The sequence below is a fragment of the Coturnix japonica genome, chromosome 1 (assembly GCF_001577835.2).
Source record: "Coturnix japonica isolate 7356 chromosome 1, Coturnix japonica 2.1, whole genome shotgun sequence".
Taxonomy (NCBI): Eukaryota; Metazoa; Chordata; class Aves; order Galliformes; family Phasianidae; genus Coturnix; species Coturnix japonica.
Genome location: NC_029516.1, coordinates 31,101,646 through 31,125,379, shown reverse-complemented (window position 1 = coordinate 31,125,379; position 23,734 = coordinate 31,101,646). Strand labels below are relative to the sequence as shown.

General features: G+C 43.0%; 1 protein-coding gene across 6 annotated transcripts in view; it reads right to left on the bottom strand.

Annotated features, from left to right (window-relative positions):
- The window catches only part of HMGA2 (high mobility group AT-hook 2), a 103,921-nt gene that overhangs the window by 45,992 nt on the left and 34,195 nt on the right, over window positions 1–23,734 (bottom strand). Inside the window, exon 4 of one of the 6 annotated variants that reach the window (XR_001553686.2) lies at window positions 10,742–10,965. The exons of the other annotated variants lie outside the window; for them this stretch is intronic. The gene's annotated coding sequence lies outside the window, so the exon portion shown is untranslated. The remainder of the gene's footprint in view (window positions 1–10,741; window positions 10,966–23,734) is intronic. 6 annotated transcript variants of the gene reach the window in all.

The following is a 23,734-nucleotide window of genomic DNA, read 5'->3' as shown; positions in this document are numbered from 1 at the left end:
TAATTTGCTGGAATGTAAGTCCTCAGCCTCCTTTCTGGGGTTACACAGATGTGACCACAGCTGACTTTGGCTCAGTAGCTGTTAAGAAGATTAAACAAAAATTAGCAGTTCTTGCACAACAAAATATTTGGATGTTAACTGGAGTTAAAAATCAAGCCTTAGTTTGCTTCCTGCCCATCGGACATGCTACACTGAACATCCTTTCTACATTCCACAGGTAATAAAACTTGCAGTAAATGAGCCTGGTCTCAGCACAAGTCTGTACTGATGCCAGGCACAGCAATCTCTTTCATGTGTGCTTCTTTGAAAGCACCGAGGCTGCAAGGCATAGGGGTCCAGGAAAAGACGCTGCTTTATAGGCTCACTGATAACTTGATGGAGCTGATAATGCAATTATTGCTCACCAGGAGCTGATATGTTGAACAGATTTTCACTGTGGTGGCAGGGAAATGCCAGAAATGAGCAGGGAAAGCAAGGCCAGTACAACTCACAGGAGGTGAACTTCTGTTTCCTAGACAAGCAAATAAAACAAATTCTCCTCCAAAGCATGTGCCAGTAACCTGGACTTGCTATGGCAGAGGTCCAGTGAAGATTATTATGGTAGAATTCAACATCCACAAACAGGGCAACAAAATCTCTCAGGCCACAGCATAGTTGGCTATTTAATAAATGGGGCCTGACACTCTGCTCAGCCCACAACTGGCATCCCCTTCCCACGGGAATCTGGAGCCTGCCTGGCTTGGCCTCTGGCATTCCCTATGGCACAGCTTCCCAAACTCTGAGGATAAAACTGGGCAGGCCGGCTCAGATAAACCATTTAATCCAGCTGAACTGATCTGGCCAATATTGCTTGAGGCAGAATAGGAAGCACTATTAGGGAGCAGAGCAGGGCAAAGTCGATAACATCTGGCTGAGAGCAGTGAGCTCTTTCACCAGCACAGCAGGACCTTGAAGGGGGCAGCTTCCTACAGCCAAATATCATGGTAATGATATAACATGGCTCCTCCCACGGCAGCGGGCAGCCAGGCTGATTCGCTCTCATTCCCATGTTGACCTCACCCTCTTTGTGTTGCTCAGGGGATTGCTCCCATCTCAACAGCACACAGCTCTCAAAGGGCTGGAGTTCTGCATTCAGATCATTTTTCCTGCTACAGCAATGTGAATAGTACCCATGTAAGTTAAAACAGAGTTAAACACTGGACTAAGGCACAGTGTAGTCACAATAATAACCCCCAAGCCTCTGGAGGACACCAATTAGACCAGAAGGTGCCACTGTCATCACCTAAGTCCAACCTCCTGCACAGCACAAGTCATTTTGCCCAGGAATTCTTGCAGCAGTATCAAAATTGAGGCACTGCATAACTTTCAGAATAACATCAAGTCTTGAAGAATTCACCACATCCCCTAAGCAAGCTGCTCCCATGATCAATTGCCTTAATTCTTCAAAATGTATACCTCATGTGCATGTGGGATCTGAAAATGTGAGGGGTTAGCAAGCCAAGTTCTGCACTTGTGCTCTGGCATTAGTGAAGAATTGATCTCATATCAGCTTTATGAGGTTATTACGATCCCATATAAGAGGCTATGCTATCTTTCTGAAAGGTCTCATACAGAATTTAGCGCTGATTAAAAGCATTTTCCCCATTTTGTGAGAACTTTGCAGACTATATTTCCATCCAAAGACTAAACCAGACTTGACAAGTCTCCTAAGTGTTACACAAAGTATACGATCGCTACAGCAGTAGTGGTACCATGGTTTTCAGTGGCCCCCAGATAGACTTGCTTGCCAAGCAGCTGGGGCTGAGAAGCTGGCTCCTGAAGCTAAGAGAGAAAATGGTGCTATCAATCAAAAAGCACATTCTTCCTTCCAGCTACAGCACCGGTTCCTCCATTTGAACAGACAGGTGACACACTGCTATCACACAACCCAGTGGGAGTGTCTGCCTTGTAATCTGACAAATGCCATGCTAAAGGCAAGGAACCAAAAGCTGAATGATCTATCAGCTGGTATTCTGAGCACTGAAGAGGAAAAACGATTAGAAGTCCTATGAAAATAAAAGTATAACAAAGATTCATGAAACAGAACCACAAAGAATCGACTGAAATTTCTCACTGCAGATACAGATGCTCCCTTCTGGCCTTTAATGTTTGTCTTAATCATAGATTGATTCATACCTCAGACAGAAAAACAGACTTTTTCATTTAGAAAATGCTGGGACAGGACATGCAGCCATTTTTTTTGTTTTAAATGAAATAGTAAAATTACTGAAACGAACCTTTCCTCCTGGGAATCTCTGATTAAATAACTTAGTGTTTGCGGATGAATAAAACAATCCTCCACAAATTCTTACCTGTGCTCAATCACACACCGATGCATCTCAAATTTTGCTGCAGTTGCAATCACAGCCCTGGGCGTAACAGAGAGTTAACTGAGTAACACTCAGTTCACATTGCTCTTAAACTCCTGCCTGGCAATTGATAGGAAATGGGAGCCAGTGCAATGAACTCGGAGTAGCAGTGGGACATGGCTGCTCACAGCCCATTCGTGCAGCAGCCATGGGAAACAGGGATGCAGTGAGCAGCAAGAGATATCCCATTTTTAGATAAGTAAGTCTTGCATGTCCTTTGTTAGCTTAGATTAAAGGCCAAAACATGTTCTTGTGTACACTGTAACCTGTATAACATGAAGGTGTGCTACTAGCAATTTCATCCTGCTAGCATTACCAGGACCCTGGGAGACAACTATCACTGTGCTATTTCCATACACCAAAATGCCAGAAGGCTTTCTCCACTGCCAGTCTTATCTCCTTCACAGAATACATGTTCTGCTTGAAGGTTTATTTCAACTAGAGGGATCAGATCACCTAAAGAGTACAGACAAGACCCTCAGCAGATCCTCATCTGCTAGTTCTCTGCATCCAGCATAGGCAGAAGTTCCTTTCAGAGAAGTGACTGATGAGCACACAGAGGCACAGCTTTCCCTTTGCTCATGTTGGTATTTCCCATATTTAATGGGAAGGGTACCATTTTCTTTGGGTAACTGTAGTTTTCAAAGAGTTATATGGACACATTTTCCATTAAGTATACGGAAACAGATCTGTACAAAACCTGAGCTTGTTGCTGGAGACTGTGACCTCCGGGGTGACCCCTTTGGGACTCTCCTCTAGTCTCCAAGCGTACACAAGAAGGGCCTCACCTTCAATCATTGTTAGATGTGACCTCATGGCAATATTTCCCTCCTTTAGTTTAGCTTCAGGCCTAAGTTTTAAAGTTCAGCACTATGAAAAACCAGATGATTAGACCCAATCAAGAATTAGACTTCTAAGACCTTTAATCTGTCATCTGTAATTAACATGCTCAATCACAATTAAGCCATGATTGGCATTTTATAGCGCTAGTTCTTTGAGGACAGCAAAGCTTATTTTTACTGATATTCTTTGAGAAAAAGACTTCATTATTTAAACGTAATTCAATTTTCTACACCATTCAAGATATTCTCAGGAGATACGAAACATATAATTTCAAACATAAAGCTGCTTTCACATTATTTCATTATCCCTGCGGTATTTTTGGCAGTGAATATTTTGGAGAATGAATTCAAACAGAGAACAAATAAAAAAATAAAGTTGTCAGTGCACTGATTGGGATTATGACTACACATCCTTTAATCATGTGTCCCACTCAAACCATGCATCTCTGAGTCCACATGGCCCAGGACTGTATCTCCCACTGTGGACATTAAATGCGGTAATACATTTAATTAATTCACTAAAATGCATGAAGGTCCCTGCATATCATACTGGTGGGTGCCAAGTAAGTGTTTTTAGTTATAGCAACTGCTAATAAAACATTGTGCACTCCAGGTTTGGAAGCTGATATGGAATAGCTGAGGGGCTCTGGGGCCTTGAGGTCATTCATATCTCATATCTTCTTACAGTTAAAGAGACTGGACTGAACTGCCATGATGCAGCCAGTGCCTTACCTACTCTCTGTATTCTCCCAACCCTCAGTTTCCACAAGTGTTATCAGGTGTGGTTCCTTTGTAATCACAGTACTTTGCAGCTAGTGAAATAAGCCCAAGATGTCCTGGCTGTGGCATGACAAAGATAACTGTCCTACCAGGTTGTCTACTATATTCATGCCAGATTAGCCTGGTTACTTACCCTGCACCATAACCACTTTCACCTCTTGTTCTTCCCTTAATTTATTGGAAATGCAGCTTCTTAGTGTTATTTGTACACATTCATTTACTTTCCAACTGGATCATCAGGATCCACTTCAGGACCATCAGGATTCCATTTCTGCTCAGGTCAGCTCAGACAGCCAATTTTCTGTTAACCGTGTCAGAAAGGTCCTGCCTTCTCTGATAGCTTTGCAATGAGACCAAGGTGGATAAAAGGACAAAGGAAGGAAGATTAAACTATATGCCCTTCAAGCCCGTAGGAGTTCTTGCCTGAAGATCTACAACTGGGACTAGTTACAGTAAATCTCTCGTTTGCTCTAAGCTAAACATTCCTAACAGGTACTTGAGGTACCTGGAGCTCTTATTTGAAAAGCTCAGAGAGTTGTCCAAAGAACCCCAAAAATATAGGTAGTGGACTATCATGGCTTTGTGTGTTGCACCTACTGATGTACTGCTTTTAAGTCTAAGACCTCCTTAACATACTTGCAGTACATCCAGTTTTTCTCCTCATGTTGTTCAGCAGTTTGGAAGTGTGAAAAGTTATGTGCAACAGATGGGAGATGACATGCTCATTTCCCTTCTATATGTGTTTCCTCCGTCTTTTAATTTTGGAGAGGAAAATTCCAGCAAAAAGTCTTTCCATGAAAAAAGATTGCTTGGCCTTAGGGAATTCTATCTTCTTCTATCCTGTCTTTAGCTGACAAGCTTATTTTTTGTAAACAAAACTATTTCTGTATTTCTTCTGTGAGCTTGCAACACCATCCTTTACAACGTGTCCATAGTACTTACCAAGTCACTAGAGAGAAAAAAAACTGAAAATGTGTGGTCCAAAACACTGTAAAATCACAATTAACAATGGAGTTTAAAAGCAGTGGTAACTTCGTCTTTTATTTCGATGCCAGGATGAGTCCTTCCTTAACTTCTTTACCCTTCTCTCTTCTCTTGAAAACCAATTACTGACCAATGGCAAGGAATACCAGAACCTGCATCCGTGCGAGAGGAGCACAGGAATCAGAAGCTGTTGACATCTCTGCTCTGATGGTGTGTAAGACACTTGGAGAACCCACAGAGCTGTTAAAGCTTGGCAGTTGATATGAGTGTACATAGGCACAGAGTGCACAAGACTTGTGACCAAAAATGGTCACCGAACCAAATGAGAACATATGTTCATAAACATTAGGAAAGCATGATGAATAAACCAAAGGAAAATGAAGAAGAGAGGGAAAGGAAAAGGAGAGAGAAAGAACCACACTGCCCTAGGAGAGCGGCTTTGTGATTCCTCAAGTAAGGTTGCTCTGTTTTGTTTATCATGAAAAGATCCCATTAATGCTTCAGTCCCATCAAACAGCAGAACAAGTTCATGAATGGCACCTATCAGAGCACAGGGTAAATCCAATGATTAGAAGGAATTTGCCAAAGGGCCTTTGTAGCTGAGAAAAATGCCTACTCCAGAGAGGAATGCAGAAAATTCCTGGGAGGACAGGCCCTCCTTTGTTGGCAGGCAGCGGTATTCTGGAGCAAATAAAGGCACACAAAAAATGGGAGCTCAGATGCAAAGAACATTTCAGGAAAACGTTCAAAGACCTCCTTGAAACGTTTACACCTCCCCCCTTTCTGAACTGTACTAATTCTGTTTAAGACAAACGGACAGACTACACTCAAAACACTACTATTTGAGGATGACATAATAGAAATGTCTCTCCACAGCAACAGCTTTACTCCGTTTTTCACCTGTTTTTGTCCCAATTAAAACTTCTGTTGACTTAAGCTTTTAGCTGCCAAACTCTCAGCCAGTGCAAATTGCAACAGATCCACTGAAGTAAAAGGATATCCACTGGCTTATTGCAACATACAGTTTGACCTCAGATTTAGAACATGAAATAGAAGAAATACACACAGAATGGACCTACAGTTGCTGAAGAGTCTAAGTTGATGCCACAACTCTGATTCACCCCAGTTTGTTAATGTATCTGCAAAATGATTATGTATCACCTACAAGCTACACAGCAACAACAGAGGCTGCACTGCAGAATGAAGGATTTGCCTGGCTACACTCACATCCAGAGAATAAACACATCCAGCCAGAAATTCAGTTTAAAGATTGGACAAGACAAGCTGTCGCTTAGCAACTGAAAGAGACATGGCATGTGAGTGTTGACTCGTTTCAGACTTGCACGGTTGATGCTCTTTTACTCCTTCTAAGTTAAAGGGTTCATTCATAAGAAATGTATTTAAACTAGCAAAGATACATGGAGGCCCAAAGAAATCAGCCAAAAAGCAGCAAAATCATTTGAAAGCTGCACACTGTTATGTAATATATATCCATACTTGCTTACTACAATTTGTCAACTACATTACAGCAGTATCAATGTATTTTAAATAGTTTTTGCATTAAAATAGCCCCCAAATGATACCAAGCACACAGAGGCAGTGTTCTATCTGTCACAAGCAAGGCTCTAATCTCACTTACATCAGTGTAAATCCAGCGTATTTCCAACAATTTCACTGAACACCAGTGAAAGTGAGATCAGAATTTGGCCCTATGCCTCCTTCAGTCTGTTTTCCTCCAGAGAAAGCAAAACCTTTTTTTGTTATTTCGTTGGTGTGAAAAATCAGATACAGATTTTATGGCTGATTTAGAAGCCCTTATCTGCTTCTGAAATCTTGAATTGCCTAAACTGCATGTAATCCTCACATAAACACATTCAGCAAACACTACTTCCTCCTCCTCTCCTCATTTCCTATAGTCTGAACAATCCTAATGCCTTTTTTTCTTCACAATGTGCACTTAAACACAATGCATTTCCTCATAAACACTGGTACTGACTTTTATTTTATGTTCTTCATTAGAGAAATTGTAGAGATTATAAAGAAGTGAAACAACTGTCATGTAGTTCCAGTTAGAATCTGCAAGTGTCTAAAAGTACATACTACGTGGGCATCTGAAAGCTAATAAAATGCTTATTTGCAAGTCTAGGGACCAATACTCCAGCATTTTTCAAAATTGGGGTGAACTGTTAGCAAACATGCAGCTCAAAAGCAACTGAAGGCATCTTACTAATAGCCAGATTCTGCATTCTTCTGGATACTCTTTAACTGGTTTAGTAGGGTTTGTTCTAGCCTCCCTCAGTGTCTGTGTGAGCTCTGCCTCTGAGTGCCAGACTTGAGACAGTATCTCCATGGGCAGCAAAGGCAGAGCTGGAGTCTCTCCATTCATGCATACCAGCTGATTTTCTTCAATGGGATTCCAGCACAGCAGGCTGCTCCTATAGGTGAGAGGCTCTGACAAAGAGCCTCCAGGAACAAAAAATAGTATTAGGGCAGACAGGTTGTGAGCACCATGCTACTCACACCCTATCTTGAAGCACATTAACAGGGGCACTAGGTGAAGCAACAGATTTAAAGATTAATTTAGAACTCCAGCAGAGACATAAAACACCTACAGTTCCACTTAAGAGCAGTGGAAACTGCAAATCTCCATCACTTTCCAAGATCAGACAATCAAACATGGTAAGCTACAATAAAGGAAAATAAATATGCTGAGAGATAGTAACTAAATTCCCTCCAAAAGGGGCACACGTCTTCCCGGCACCATTCTTTAATTGCCATCAGCTGCATAAATCTTAGGAACATCTTCTGCAAAGTATCAGCTAAGAAAAACTGGTCATGGGAGAAATATGCAAAGCCTGCAAAACACACGTGTGCGCATTACCCTCTTCGTATAACCTTGATTTATCGAGCCTCTGCTTGGCAGATGGCTGACATCTCAAACCTATAGATCTGTTTGTTTGTTTTTCACCATTAAAACCATAGCTGCTCTAGATGTAATTCACTAACATGGGACAGTGGGGTAGATGCCTGTCATGGAGCCCTGCCTGTCACAGAGACACGTGAAGCCCTGGGCTCTCCTCCCAGGCAGAGGTTCTACCATCTCACATGTGCTTCTCTCACTTGCTGCATTTGGAGCTGCCTTCAAAAACATCCGTGAGCTACACGTTGATTTACTCACAGCTCTGCACCGTCACAGCCTTGCCCCAGGGACAAGTTCCTGCTCCACCACAGACTTCCTCTGTGTCTTAGGGAAGACACACACACCCAGGCATTTAAAGATATTTTAGGAACCTGAATGTACAGACAGCTGTTTGCAATAACGTGTCAGACCCAAAACTGTGCTAATCCCAAAATAGACACCTTGGCCGCTCAGACACCCAGCTGGGCCAGCAGCACAGCCTCCGGCGTGACACAGCCACCCAGGGCAGCCATGACGTGACACCTCCCTAAGTGAGATGGCAGAGGGTGAATCACAGCCAGCAACGCCCTGTGATTCCTCCTGCAAGGACAGACAGAAAAAAAAGGCTAGCTGTTTAAAGAAGGGATTCGGTTCAGGGGACTTTGAACCCTCCTTTCAATCCAAGGCAGTTATTTACCACTGCAAACAACCACTAAGCCCCAAGCCATCAAATCCCACAGGCAAACCAGAGATAACTGATTGCCCTAGATTGAGAGTCCCACATAGATGAAGAGAAGCAGAGAGGTAGCCGTGAGGCATTTCTGCACCCCGTGATATCTGGATTTGGGTTCTCTGATTTATGTTGGCTGCCCACAGCCCCATGACAACCTCAGGCACATGGGAGACCTGCTTCTGCTCAGCGATCAGCTGCCTAAACAGAAGAGATGCTTGTCCAATAGATACAGAAAGTAGGAACATTTACAGAGGACAAAGAAAGGGACAATGTGTAATTACCTCCTTCTAGCTACCACTTAGTATTGCTGCCTTCTGGTTCTTGATTCGGACTTAAAATTACCACTATCTAGTGGTGCCAAACCTGTACAAGAGCAGAATGAGAACTGTGGTTTATCAGAGCAGCTTCCTGATCAGACTCTTCAGAGCATGGAAGATGCTGGCACTCCTCCCAAAGCTCTCCTGGAACTTCTGAAACCCTTACTCCAAGAATCAGATTGTCCTTCCTGTTGTCCTCATGAAACAGGAGGAGGTGATGAAAGGGCTTCTGTTCGCAGGACAGCCTGACAGAGCTGAACTCCACCTCTGCCTGGCTCTAGCCTGGCTTCTGTCCAGGCTTGGTGGCCCTACACTGCCCAGGCACATTGCTGAAGCTGAGGGGTAGATACTGGGGTAGATACAACACTCCCGACCTGCCCCGTCTATGTAGGAGTGGGTCCTGCTCCCAAAATGAAATCTGGAGAGCATTAATTTATCATATCTAATTTTGAGGCCTAAACTAGTTGTTACTAGCATTCATGTTTCTCTATACACTTTGGAAGTTCTAGGTAGCTGAAACTGGCTGCTTTTTTTCCCGCAGGAACTAAAGCACTGATGACCTTGTTTTCAAACACCCTCTGTAAAAATAACGAGAGATGCAGGCACACATTTACTGCCTTTTCATAGCAAAATCAAAGTGAATCTAGCATGAAGTGAACTAGTGAAGAGGGGGCAGAGGCAGCTCTGAACACAAAAGGACTTGCTATATTTCTTAAAGGTTCTCCTGTGCTAACAGCAATTAGAAAGTCCAGCTGTAATTCCACCCCGCATTCATATAGCACCTTGTCTCACTTTCCATAGGAAATAGGGACTGAGCTGGTGGAGCCTGAATACAATAGAAGTCTGTGGCTGCAGAGCACTGTGGCCATCAATATAAATCCATCACAAACACACTCGGTGAGGAAGAGGAACTTCCATGCCTCTGTGTCTTCTGATGGCGACACAGATTTACAGCACACAGGAAGCAATGGGCCTCTGGGCCTTGCAAATGTGCTGGAACATATAGACCCACATGTCTATGGCTGCCTTCCTGTCCAACAGGAGAGCTGGTCAAAATGAGGCGGGACGGGGTGCACTTGTTATATCCGGTATTCAAGACAAAAGGAGAGGTAGAAATTTCCAGCTGAGCTGGTTACACCATCTCTGAACTGTCACTTGCACTGCCAATGGGATATACTGCTCCATTCATTCATATATCCTACATGAACAGGACACGCACGTGACTCAGGGCTAAGGGACCACTCAGTGCCAGGACAAGAAAAAGAACCAGGCCAACTAGGTCACTGTGTGTCTTGCACGATTTTGTTTGCCTTCCAGCAAGCTTCCAACCTTCGACTGAATAAACTGCCCTATCTGGAAGGCAGCTGCATCGAGTGACCGAAATAAGGTGATTATTCTTCTGAATTATAGTATCTTAAGAATGTTTTTACATAGAGGGAACTACAAATGAAAGCAGTTTTGAACAAATTAAAAAACAGCTCAGTGTCACTATTAATTAATTAAAAACAATTTTCCCAAGGCAGCCTAATAGAAGGCTTCCTACACGCAACCAGTAACTGATTAAGTGAGTGACTCAGGCATTAAAATCACAGTCAGGCATATTTTCTTCATCCTGGAAGGCCAAGTTCAATATTTTTCCTATGAGGCATGCCTTACTATAAAAAGAATGTGATGCTTGAACGTGAGTGTCTCTGCTCTCGGTGCTGGCACCCAACTCCTTCCCTAGTCCTCCTGCCGCATTGCGAGAGTACAGTATGAATCACAATCATGTGGCTCACCTCCCTGCCAAATTCTTCTCTTCTGCTACCACTGCAAGTTCCTCCCAGACCTCTGCCAGCAGCATCTGTCCCCCAGCCAAGGCCGCTGGGGCCAGCATCAGCAGGAAGCAGGGCTGGCTCCCTCCTTGTTCTGTGAGGTGGAGGAGGTTAGGAAGCGGTGACCACAGGGATAGCTAAGCGGGTGGTGGTGTTGGTTGGGACACAGAAAAGGAGTGCGTAGGAGGCTGAAACGGAGACAGAGAGAGGGGAAAGGGCATATGTAGGGCTGGCTGGGTGCTGCAGCCTGCACAGCGCTGCAAGGCAGCTGACTGCCCCATCCATCCTCCCTCCCACTCTCCATTCATAAAAAAACACACCCCTCATCACTCTGTCCTATACAGATGGGTCAGGACAATGCTGCTTTCAGACAGATGTATATCTTAGGTGACAAAGACTCTTGAACAACAAAGTTGTGAGCTTTCTCCCAAGGCTGCAGCACCAGGAGACACCAGGAGACTGCTGTCTGCAGACAAGCAGACAGCAGCACAAGAAATGCCTGGCCACCAGCCCTGAGCCACACCAGTCCATAAATATGGACCTCCCATAAGGTTTGCTACCTCAGTAGAGAGGAGAAATGAGAAGCTCTGTGCTCTTCTACAGAGTCTGTCCTACTGCCACTGATTTTATGCAGAAGGCACTCAGAGACTGTAGTGATAGATGGCAATACAAGATCCTGAAACAGGGTTTCAAGTGCAGCACTGCAAGTCATCACCACCTGAATCCACCCGCTTGCTGCCATGGAGCATCTACAATATGAAGAACACAGTATCCCACATCAAAGCAAAATAAAGGAAAATCCATGAGCTCCTGAATGCAGCCCTGCAATGGCTTCAGAGAAAAGAATCCTGCCTTTCAGATGTACTTCAAGTGCTGGCGTTATTGACCATACAAATATCCCCGTCCCTCCTAAAGAAAACACTTCCACAAGAAGAATTGCTATGACAGCCCAGGACAGCAGACAAATAAGTGAGACTGGAGAGTCAGTCTGGAAAACTGTAAAAGGATCATTTTTTAAAGCACAACTGCGAGCATTTCTAACTGGCTTTAGATTACTAGCCTACTTGAAAAGACTGAAAAACGATTAATGTTTGGCCACTGGAAAAGCTCTTCTAATCATGGATGTTTGTTTTTAAGGTAGAGAAAAGGTTACAGTCAGATAATACTGAGCTAGCTTTACTTTTTAATTTATTTTTTTCCAAATTATGCCCTGACTCTTGTATGTAAGCACTGTCCCAGTCCCTTTGATGGCTCCACACTGATTTACAGGGAGCCGAGACCTTGAACTTTTACAGCTTACCTTGTGCTATAAAGAATATGAGACTTAAAACGTGTACAGTAAATCTACACTTACATTATTCTCCCAGGTTTATTCATTGACCATAAAAGCAAGGAAGGAAAAGCACCCCAAAGGATACTAAACTCTGGAATCTCTGAGTCCTGGTGCTTTGTTCTGTGCGTGCAGCATTCCTATGCCAGGGGGACCGGGACTTGCAGACTTCCCAGAAGCAAACATTCACCTCCCTGAGACATTACAGCTAAGCTAAAGATCTGGTTAATCCTGGAATGAAATGACCAATTTCTCCCAGTTTACACTGAATTAATCTAATTTTTACTAGGCCAGGTTTCACATCAGTCACGTCTTAAACTTTCTCTACAAAATATCTCTTAGGTAGATTTTTACTACCAATCTGCTGTCACTGGGCCAGTTCAAAACAGGCATCACAGGCACACGGTCAAGTTGCTGACCACACGCTCACCTACCAGGCGCAGCTGAAGCGATGCCTTTTGCCTTTCATTTGCAGCAGGCTGACGGCACACACATGGCGGGTTACCATTAAGAGAAGGGACGGCCTCTCAGAAAAACTGTCATGTTTCTGAAACACCTTCATAATACTCTTTTCTCCCAACTGACAGATAGAACATTTCAAAAAGACTTTATTTTTATGGTAACTGACAGAAAATTATATTATGTAATTTATAATATAATTTGAACTCCCTGAACGCACTTGCAGATAAAAGAACCACAGTCTAACAGACAGGGAATGAAGAGTTCAAATATACCACTGATTTGCTTTCTGCTGCCTCATTTCCTAAATGGGAGAATGGCATTTTCTTTTACACAATTCACAAGAGGTCTACACATCAGAAATGTGAAATGCGTATAAGATATTCACTCTTGTATAAAAAATACTTCCCCAATCAGAGTTCCAGCGCTCTGAGTACAAGAACACCAGTTAATTCAGAAGAAAAAGAAACTGTTTGGAATGCAGGCAGCTCCATTTAAAATAAATGATTAACTTGCCCTAACTACATTACAGTTTCCCACCTTACAATTTTCATAGAGCTGAATAAATCATTCTTACCTCCATCTTAATGGGAGAAAGCGGTAGTTCTAGGTGCCCATAAATTCTGGAAATAAAAGTGTCTGAGTACAAAAAGACTGTGCTATCCATGTTAGGAATATTCTCTTCCATCATTCTTGATAGTAAGCTGCTTTAGGAAACAGACTGATCTGAGCCTCTGAACTAAAACTAGTAAGTGGTTGACCAAGGTTGAAATGGGACACACCACCTTGGGTCAAACTTGACTCCAATGGCGATCACCTAATTAAGTGTTTCAGAAGAAGTGTATGGAAGAAAAAACAGAAGATCCTTTTTCAATGAGATGCCAAGAGGAGATCCAGCCTCAGCATCAGTAGGTATTGTTCCCATGCAGGAAGGCTGGGATAAGTCTATCAGCATCCTTATCCTTTCTGATTAAGTAGTCCAGAACTGATAATTACCTCGACAAATAACTTTTCAGTAAGAATTGTATTTGTATGGCCAGTTCATATTCAGCATCTCAAATGCTATTTGTAGGCTACTTCTACAGAGGATGTTTTCAATTACTTGGCTTTTTTTTTTTTTTTTCTTGCTTCCTTGCCTTCTATGTCTCTTCCAACCGTTATTTGGTCTCCATAAAAGTATTTCTGTTGTGGTTGTAATTTGGGCATGAGACACGTAAGCGTATACCCAGTCTGCACATATAAGTTAATGGCACAGATTCTCTCATTACATGCTGTTTATATGCAGCTTTTACCACTTCCCAGTCAGAAGAGACTTCTACTTTTCAGCTGTATGAGAGCTCAATTTAGTCATCTAATCATCTCGATCAGTTCAGGCCAAGTTCATTCACTTCCATCTACATTTGAGTAATAGGGTACTCAGGATTTTCCTTCTGAAGTTTTCTATCTAATCACATAGCTATTCAACTTTAAAAAAATTACATGTCCGCTCCTGACATTAAATATATCTAATGCCTTTATTGTGACAGAAGAGGAAGGGAACAGGCTCCAAAACCATGCAGCGAACCTATTCGTTAACAAACACAGCTGATTTGATGAGGTTCCTTTGTTTTATTTTGCTGCTGGATCCACTACAAATAAAAGGCACTGGCAGCTCAGCCAGCAACAAGTGAGAAGGGGCTTCCTCTCCTGCCGTAGTATTCCTGGCTGCTTGAGCATGAACAGAAAGCATGGATGGATGCCAACTGGCAGAAATAGTAGAAATAGCAGTGTGTGATTCTAATACAAGCAGCAAAAAGACCAAGCGTACAATCCCTCTCCCTTTCTCTCTCTCTCTCTCTCTTCCCCACTGACTAAGGTTACTTTTGGCAAACAGCAGCAGGCTTTTGCATGCTTATTTCCTTCTGATAGCTTTAATTATGTAGCCATGCAAGGTAATACTGTACAGTCTCTGGCAGCGTTGATGTGTGAGGGTAGTAAATAGAGGGCAGAAGAACTGATCAGCTGTTAAGGAGTCAGGGATACTCTCCTCCTTGGCTTCTAATTAAATTCCACATAAATGGGCTTAGCTGGAGAACACCTCAGACCAATTCACATACACCGCGGGAACGCATGGGAAAGGGTGTGCACCTACAGGGAAGGAAAATGTGTAAACAGCAGTGACTCAGTAATCCCAGCACACTCATGAAAGGCAGGTTCACCGGGATTAATATGCTTCCTTCATCAACAGATCTTCATTAACAACTGAGGCAAGCATGTGTATGCGTTTCAGCATGCAGAGTACAGCAGTGGGTGGACTGAATTCTTTAGCAGTTTTCTTCCTTTCTCTTCACAACACTGACTGACCTAGACCAAGACTAATCTCTCTACCACTCTACAATGAGTATGAGGACTTGCAGGGGTCTTTTCTCATAAATTATAACAATGATGGCTGTCATCATTTTGCTTAACTGAATGACTGCTTCATAACCTGCTAAGGATTCCTCTCCCACTCAACCAACATTCAGACTGTGTCCAGCCAAAGCATGACATTTAATCCATGGATTCCACAAAGCAAGGAAATATAAGATCAGTCCCTAATCAGAGGTGCCTTTTCCACAAGAAATGAGCTCATCTGATAAAAATCACAATTGCTATTTCTTCCTAAATGCACTGGTACTACTGGCAGTTGTTGTGCAGCAGAAGGGGTTGAGCAGAAAGGATGGAGTGAGATGTTTTACACTGGTCAGTGACAACAGATACAGACTGTTTAGGAAGATGTGCTCTTCTTCAGTAGAAAAATTGGTGTTAGTGTGCTGGGAGCCCATTAAGATACTGGAGGTTACACCAATGGCTTATGCTCAGCATAAGTTGTTCAACATCTTCAGGAACCCATTCTTGTCTGCATTACAAGTGTAAGAGGGAAGGCAGGAGAAGCTGAGCACACATATACCTCCTCTTTATAAATAGATTTATGCTATTGCACAGGAACAGCTGTACCAGGACAGATGTTGATCTATTCCTGCATTCTTTTTCTGTAAGCAGACACCTAGAGAGGCATACAGAGAAAGGATACATTGTGTAATCCCCTGCTACTCTCCAAGCCTTTGGCTATTCCCCACATAAAATATTAGCTCCTAATGTCCTGTAGCAAGGAGTTCCACTGACCTACAACCTGCAGTGCTAAGGACCGTCTTTCTTTGTTAACCTACTATTGATTTTAGTTGATTCCACTCACTCTCAACTTTGGAAAGTTAGTCAACAGACAGTTCCTGCCACCTCTCCATATGTCTCATGATTTTATAAGCTCTCCTAAATCACCTCTTTCCCAGGTTGAAGAATCATTCTTCAGAGGATAGTCACTTTTATGGCAGCCTCCATGATCATCCTTTTAAACTTCTTCTGTTCTACTACCTTCATCAGATCAGAACTGCACATAGCATTCAAGGTGTTGACAAATGTGCTGTCATATGGGCTTTACCTTGCCTTCAACCTCTGTGCAACGATTCTGGTGGGAAATTAAGTATAAAGGGCATCTAATGAAATGGAATGGTCCTCTGTAGCACCTAAAATGGTACTATATTAATAAAAATGTTTCTCTGAAAGATGAGTCAAATTTAAACACACAGTTCTGCAAGGTACCCCTAGTGATAGTGAAAAACAGGTCAAAGAAGGTTGAATAGATCTAACTACACATAGAATCTCCATGCTTTTTGTCTGGCTGGCTATGGGGACAGGTTGGAGAAGAAGGCTCAGGGCATAGTGAGAGAGAGGAGAATGGTGTTTGTTTGTTTGTAGCTTGAGTGATTTGGAAGTGTTTTCCTGTGAGACTGACTATATCTCTAGTGATCTGAAATCAGTGTCAAAGTTTGTGAATGGGTTACAGAATGAGCAATGGCACCTCCCATCGTTAGCTGTCTGCATTTATAACCACTCGCATACTTTTGGTCAACCACTGTAAAATAAACAGTCCTTCCCAAATGTTTTTGTTTTCTTTGACAGTGCAGCAATAATTCACTTGGAATGCTGCAGAATACAACAGCACTTCAAAACTGCTGCAAAGCTGCCTTTTGATGAGTTATGTTTGAGTTGTTTTCAAGCAAAAAAGATGCCAGACCTACAAAAGAAGTTAAAATTAGAAGATGTGCCATGTGAAATTGTACATGATAAGGAGAGAGCCCATGTAGTCCTTTTCAGTATGAACTCTTAGGATCTCGTGTTTATTATGCTGCCTGTGCAGAAAAACAGTACACTCATAAATGGACACTGTGTCTGATCAGAAGAAATGCTTTTCAAATGGAACGTTAGATGGCTGCAAATGCAATCTATACTTCAGACTAGTGTAGAAACCTGTGAAAATTGTTTTGGTGTCTGTCATCCTGTATTGCAAGGGAACAAATCTATTTGACCACAGGTACTTGTGCTAAGGCAGCATCACTGCGTTTATCTCTCTCATCTTCTTTACAAGAAAACACACAAAGACACTAAACTCTCCTGTACAGTGTGGAGGAATAAGCTGCATGTGAAGTTTGCTATTGAAGGCTCAGAGGTTATCAGTTTGGCCATCACACCTGCACTCCTGATGAACAGCTGGAGACCCAGTAAGGCCTGTCCCAGCTCAGTGCTTCTCCAGCAGAGTGCAGTGATACACTGTCAGTGAGCTCAGCCCTGGAAAGCAGAGCAGCTTCCAAGCACGAGCAAAGGAAAAGTTCAAAGCTGGCAAGCTTGTCAGTGTGAATGTCTGGAGCTGGACTTGGAGAAACAGATGATAAGCTAAGGTCACCTGAAAAGAAAGCCATTAAAAATGCCTGTAAAAGCAGTGCCTGTGCCAGCAGCCCTCACTTCAGGAGGATTACTCATGTGAGTAAGAGCTCTGACATCAGATCATTGCAGCATTTTGCACTATGAGTCAAGTAGTGCAAGGGGGCATTTATGCCAAAAGCTCCACCTGCCTCCAGAATACTCTCTGGTAGCTTTTGTTAAAGATGCTTTCACTTGTTCAAATGATACCAAGGAGAAGACATCCCACTGCCAGGAGCAGTCTACCTCATAAACTGTATTTGATGGCACAGTCACTACAAATTTGACTAATTCAAGTTGTGATCAAGGCAAGATACAGAGGCAGAAGGAATCTTTCATTAGACCAAGCAATACTGACTGAGAAAACCTGACAAGCTTGTCTTGACTTCTGCCCTGCATCTAAGATGCTTCACATACTACAAAGACAGGCTTACAAATACACACTTGCACATCCGTACATGGCCACTTCAGTTTTTTACATCTTATATACATTTTATCCTTGTATATAGTCTAAATTGCCACTCCTTGTAGTAACAAAGCCAAAACAGAAATCCGTCTTAAGCAATGAAAGTTACAGAGTACTAAATCACAGATTTCAAGGTTGATGGCCATGCAAAGAAGCTGGCAGGACACCAACTGGTCTCCCTTTTGTTGAAGTCTGCCTGGCTATTGGCAGGGCCAGGGAGTTCAGGTAGCTTGTGTCTTCCACTCAGACAGGTACTGGCCACTGGCTCCATGGAAGGGATAAGACACAAGAAATCTTACTTTTATTTTTCCCACTCTCCTACTTGGTAGCCCCAGAATATTTCCTGGGCAGCATCTACTGTAAAAGTTCTCTGTAAAACTGCTGAAGCAACTGGAATGTGTAAGAATTCCACCAAGAAAGTATTTCACATCTAAAAATATGAGCTTCTGCTCTTTTCCTCCCTCATTTCACCATATCCTGCCTGATGCAGCCCTATGCCTTTTCGTCTCAAGTATGCATGTGGGCACAATTCCTTTTTTACTCAAATAACCACATATTCTTTCTGCATCTTGTGGGTGCATGACCCTGCAAGACAAAGCATGAATGAAAACACCGAGCCTGGTACAGTGGTCTCCAGTCTTCCCCACCACTGGGAAACAATACCAAGGAGAAGGAAACCACTGCATTCTCATCAGCCTGAGCTGTGCTGCCAGTGGTGTGTTCTATCTATGGATCATGATACCAGATGGTCTTGTGGACCATGCAGCAGCTGAGCTTTGGGCTGCCTTCCTTCAGCAGCCAAGGACACAGCAGAAGAAGAAGGATCAGTGCAGCACCATGTCCTTGGGCCCACCAGCAGGCATCAGCAAAGCAAGTGGCAACCAGCACACCTCCAGCCCAGGCTCCTCAGCTATTGAAGAATGTGGGTTGCTGTGCCTGCTGAAAGGCTTGGGAAAGTGCAGCCCTGCTGTTTCATGTCAACATTCCTCCCCCTCTGCCTTTCCCAAGGTCTCAGGCAGAAAATCCCTTTTTGTTCTTATCAGTTCAAACAAGAACAATGAATTCCTCAGGCCCACAAGAATGTGACAAGGTGCCAACAAAGCCAACCAGGAAGGTGATGTATGGTCTATAGGCTGCAGCTCGAATAAATCACTTCACAAACCAGTGCTGCAAGGAACAAATTCAAACAGCTTAGAGCCTCCGGTTCTTGCTCTGCCCTTCAGATTTTCACCTGCCAAGTATCCTGAATAAAAGCACTATGTGTGATGCTAAAACACTGCATGCCCTTTGCTTTTGTTAACAGGAGTAACTGTGCAGTATGCAATTAAATCAGTACTACAGTGGTGCGTCTGCACAGCTTTGGTGAAGGCAGTTGCAGTTTAAACCCCTAAATTTTAGAGTTTACAACTGGACATAAAACTGGTTTGTTGAGCAGAACTTGGTGCTCACAGCTGTCAGCCAGGGAGCAAATTATTTTTACCATATTTCAAAAATAACTGGTTTGGCTCCTTTAAAATGATACTAATGTTTTTTTTAAAACATTAAAAAATGAGGTAACTATGTCTGGATGCTGTTTAGTATATATCTTCCATTTCTACTGAGAAACGCTGGCAAGCAATTGATCTCCTGCTCATTAGTCTGATTAGGAAAGTAAAAGAGTACTGACCCACATATTCAGTCACAAAAAAGCATATGTATGTACAGCCTATGTAAATAAAAGTACATGTTCTGCACGTGCAAGGTTTTGCATGCCTCACCTTTTGCTTGGACAATATGCCTCCTTGGCAGAATTCATATGATGCTTCATGCTGCAGATACCTGCAGAAGAACAAGTACTTCATGCTAAATTATACCAATGATTCACTGATCCTGGAGGCATTCAAGAGATGTGTTGATGTGGTACTGGAGACAAGGTTCAGTGGGCAATATTGGTGGTAGGTGGACGGCTGGACTAGATGATCTTAGAGGTCTTTTCCAACCTTAATGATTCTATGATTCTGTTCTATGATTCTAAGCCCATGACAAAAAGGATATGCTATATTTGCAAGCCAGTGAGTAAGAAAGACAGTAAGAAGGCAGAATTAACATACCTGACTTGATCAGATCACTTTTTTGCTGCTTGTGTTAGCAGCCAGTAATGCACCAGCAAACATGTTGCAGAGTATTGAAAAAAACCAGTAACATCTCTGTAAAGAGAAATGTTACTGCGGCTCTCTAGTACATTTTTCCTAATAAATGAGGAAAGACAGAGCTGGGTTTGTGTGATGCTCCTAGCCCTACAGGCTACCTTTCAAAACAGCTCAGAGCTTGGTGCTCCATCTCGAAAGGGAGGACTTGCACAGCTATGAAGAAGCAGTTTTCTTTAACTATATGTAGATACATTGAAATAAATGAATAAATAAATGATGCCCTAAATACATATTTTATACAACATATCAAAGCAGTCAGGTAAGTAATTTGTATGTTGACTTGAAATGGCCTATTTGGAATTGTTGTGGTCTGTTGTGCAGCCTGCTGAGAATGTAGTATTGGTCACAAAAGCCCTCCTGAGAGATTTCTGTGTAACGTTACTCTAGCTGAATAGGAAAGACTCTCTTCCAATTACGCACCGTGCCACCCCCGCTCCCTGGAGGAGTCCTCGCAGGCACAGAGCTGTGCCTGGAAATACTTCTGTGTGTGAGTGCCCTCCTTATGTCAGCCAAAACAACCATTCCTGGCAGGGAGCGAGCAGTTCAGATCACAGCCTTCCTCAGCTGGGGGCTTCACAGAGCAATGAGACAGCAGGCACTGCTGCAGACTGCACACTGCATTTCCAAAGAGCTCTTTCTTCATTTCTGACACCGAAACACAGCATTCCTGGTGAGTGAGGTGTGGCAACAACAGAGTTGAGACGTGGCAAGGAGCCCAAGCTCTCGCTTAGACATTGCAATGGGGCTGAGCTCTGGGTTACCTCGGTGGGATGGAGGAGAGGCAGTGAAAGGGAGGGGAAGGGAAGCTGGGTGCCGGGGAGCAGCAGGACAGTGATGGACACCAGAGAAGAAAGGGAACAGTGGAACTGATGGGCAGGGAAACAGCTGGAGCCACTTCCTTGAAAGATGCACGCTCTAAGCTCCAGAACGTGTCTGGTGATACTTGGTGACTTCCTTTCAGTCTCAAGCCAAATGAAGACATAAAGACATGAAGACACATCACCATGAAACTATTTTTAAAGGAAAAGCTCAAACCCCCGAAGACAAATGTAAAAGCCACTTCTCTTTCAAGTTACTGATGATTCTTGGTTAATGTCACGAAGCTTGGTGAACATGTTCTCCTAGAAAAACTTCTGTGTAACTCCAGATTTATATACAGAAGGCACCAAAGCACTTTCAAACTCACATGAACAGTTTTTATATGGAAGAGCTTTTGACACTAGAGAAGAAATGACAACTAACTCTAAGGAACAGGAACTGCTTTCACATTAGCTTTACACATTTACAACTGAAGTTACTAATAAGGTGCTGACCGCCTCCATCTGCTCTATGGCCTGCTGACCTACCTGAAGAGATATAGCAAAATTATAAAGCACTATCAAATAAAATACGCTATTTTAGCATACTCGTAATTCACTTTTACCTTTTAACCATACTGCACTAAATTATGGATATACACACCATGAAGACAAAAAGGCATAAAAATTCCACATTGCCTCCATTCTTCTATTATATCACTTTCTTTTATCAGGCTTGAAGAACACCAAGGGAATTTTTGCTAACACAGGCAGTATGTTAATCCATTTCACCTCAACAGCACAAGGTCTTAGCACAAATTATAAGCAGAAATGATCTTCGGCATCCTCTATTTCTCACTTCATAAAACAAACAAGTGAACACGTAGTTTGGCACAAACCTCTCAGCTCAAGAAAGGCCCCAAATGACATAAGAGCAGATGTCACCAGCCGGGGCTGAGTTATAGTACATAGCCTCCCACGTTGAGCACTCTGTCCTGTCCTGTGCATACCACAGCTATACTGTGTGCAGTACCTTGCTCAAATGAGTATTTGCACAAATGCAGACCTTTACAACAAACAAATAATGCAGGATGATTAATAACCAATTTCCACTTCTGAAGTAGTGGCAAAATAAGTCATCCACCTAACGGAACTACAACTCAAAAGTAACACTTCATGAAATCCTGTGTGCAGCTCATCGTGAACTGATTTTGTGATGTCTAAAAAAGGAGAAACTTTTTTTTTTTTTTTTTTTTTTTTTGTGATATAAATAAGTACTTTCGTCAGAGCAAGAGAATGACCCGCCACTACTTGTTGCCCATTTGAATTCACCATGCTCTCAGCACCTCACTGAGAACAGGCAGTGGAGCTCCAAAGACCTCACAGTTCCCCACTAGCTGAGGCAGATCTACAAAGGTCTTCATAAAGCAAACAAGCGATGCCATATAGTTGATTCTCCACTCTTCATTTCAGCAGTAACTTGTTTGTTCATTTATTAATATCATACTATCAACCAAATATCTGCCATCACTATTCATATTGCAAACACTGTATTTTCAGTTACCTCTTTCCAAAAACACTAAAACAGGTATTCTGGGTAGACCATGAGGCCCAGCAACCTTTCTGAGACAGCTGTCAATGAGGAACACTTATGGAAGAGAGTAGAAATACAATGAGCAGATAACAACACTTCCCTTAACACTGCCTCAGTGTGCAATGATTTGTGGCTCTGAGACATCCTGCACCTCAGCACTGGTACCAAAGCTCCCTAGTTTCCCCACTTTCTTTGAATCTGAAACATGCCAAAGCTTCCTCCTGTGCTGCACCTTTTCACAGACTGGGGTGTGTGATCTGGGGAAGGAAAAGTAGGAAGCTGGAATGCTCCCGAGTCTTGCTTGGATGTTGATCTGGAGCATGGATGATGTGCACATCTGGAGCAAGGAGCCTGCAAACACTCTCAAGTCTAATAATTCATATGTAGGCTTCTTACTCTCATAAAACCGCCTATGACTGGCCTAGTTGCTGGAGTAAATAACAATTCCTGTTGCTCTGAGGGTCAAGCAACATGTGAAGTCATATGACTTTGTCCTTTGCAACTCAGTGCAGAGTGGCCATGCTTTCCTGATAACGGCACAAATTCAGGCATCCTAAAAATCCTGTGTGCCCTTCAGCCGACACCTCTAGGAAGAGGCTATCTCAGCTTCCCAGCATCACTTTGTCCCAAAGACAGGTGATGAATGATGAGGCAGTGGCCAGGAATACCATGATAGCTCATCTCCTTTGTCCTCTTCCCCATTTTCTGACCACCAGCCTCTCCTACAACCGTAAAGCACAGAGTATTTACCTGCAGTAAATATACTTTTGGGAATACCTGCAGTAGCAGTGCAATGCCAGGATCTCTGCAGTGAAGCCTCTGTCCTCACAAGTGAAGCATCAGCTTGATCTCTCCTCAGGAGAGACCTCTTAACAGATCTACAGAGATTAACTAGAAACAAAAATACAGCCTGTGGCTGTTTCACCAAGCTACCAGTGCTTCCAAGACTCATGCTAAGCATGCAAAGTACGTATTCTTCAGGATTTATTTTTGTTTACAGATTGTTTGTTTTTTGAACTAAGCTGCTTAAGTTCCCATTAAGGAATTGTGTGCTGCCTCTGCAGGCACAGCTCAACTGGCTTTGCAGCAACCTGCCTTTGCCCTGAGTGACATTTATGTTGTTTTGGGAAGCCCAGGGCCCATCTAAAGGCAAACATGGCCTTCCTCCTGCTCAGCTGTCCCCTCCAGACAGGGAGACAGAGCTCAAGGGAGCTGGTTTTTCTCCTAACAGTATCTAAAGTGGGAATACAGTTTCCTGCTGAAAAGAGAAGCACTGTGGTTGCATAATCGCTGCATAGAGCCCTGGATAGATTTGTACGTGCACTAGATTCTCACAACCACTTCAA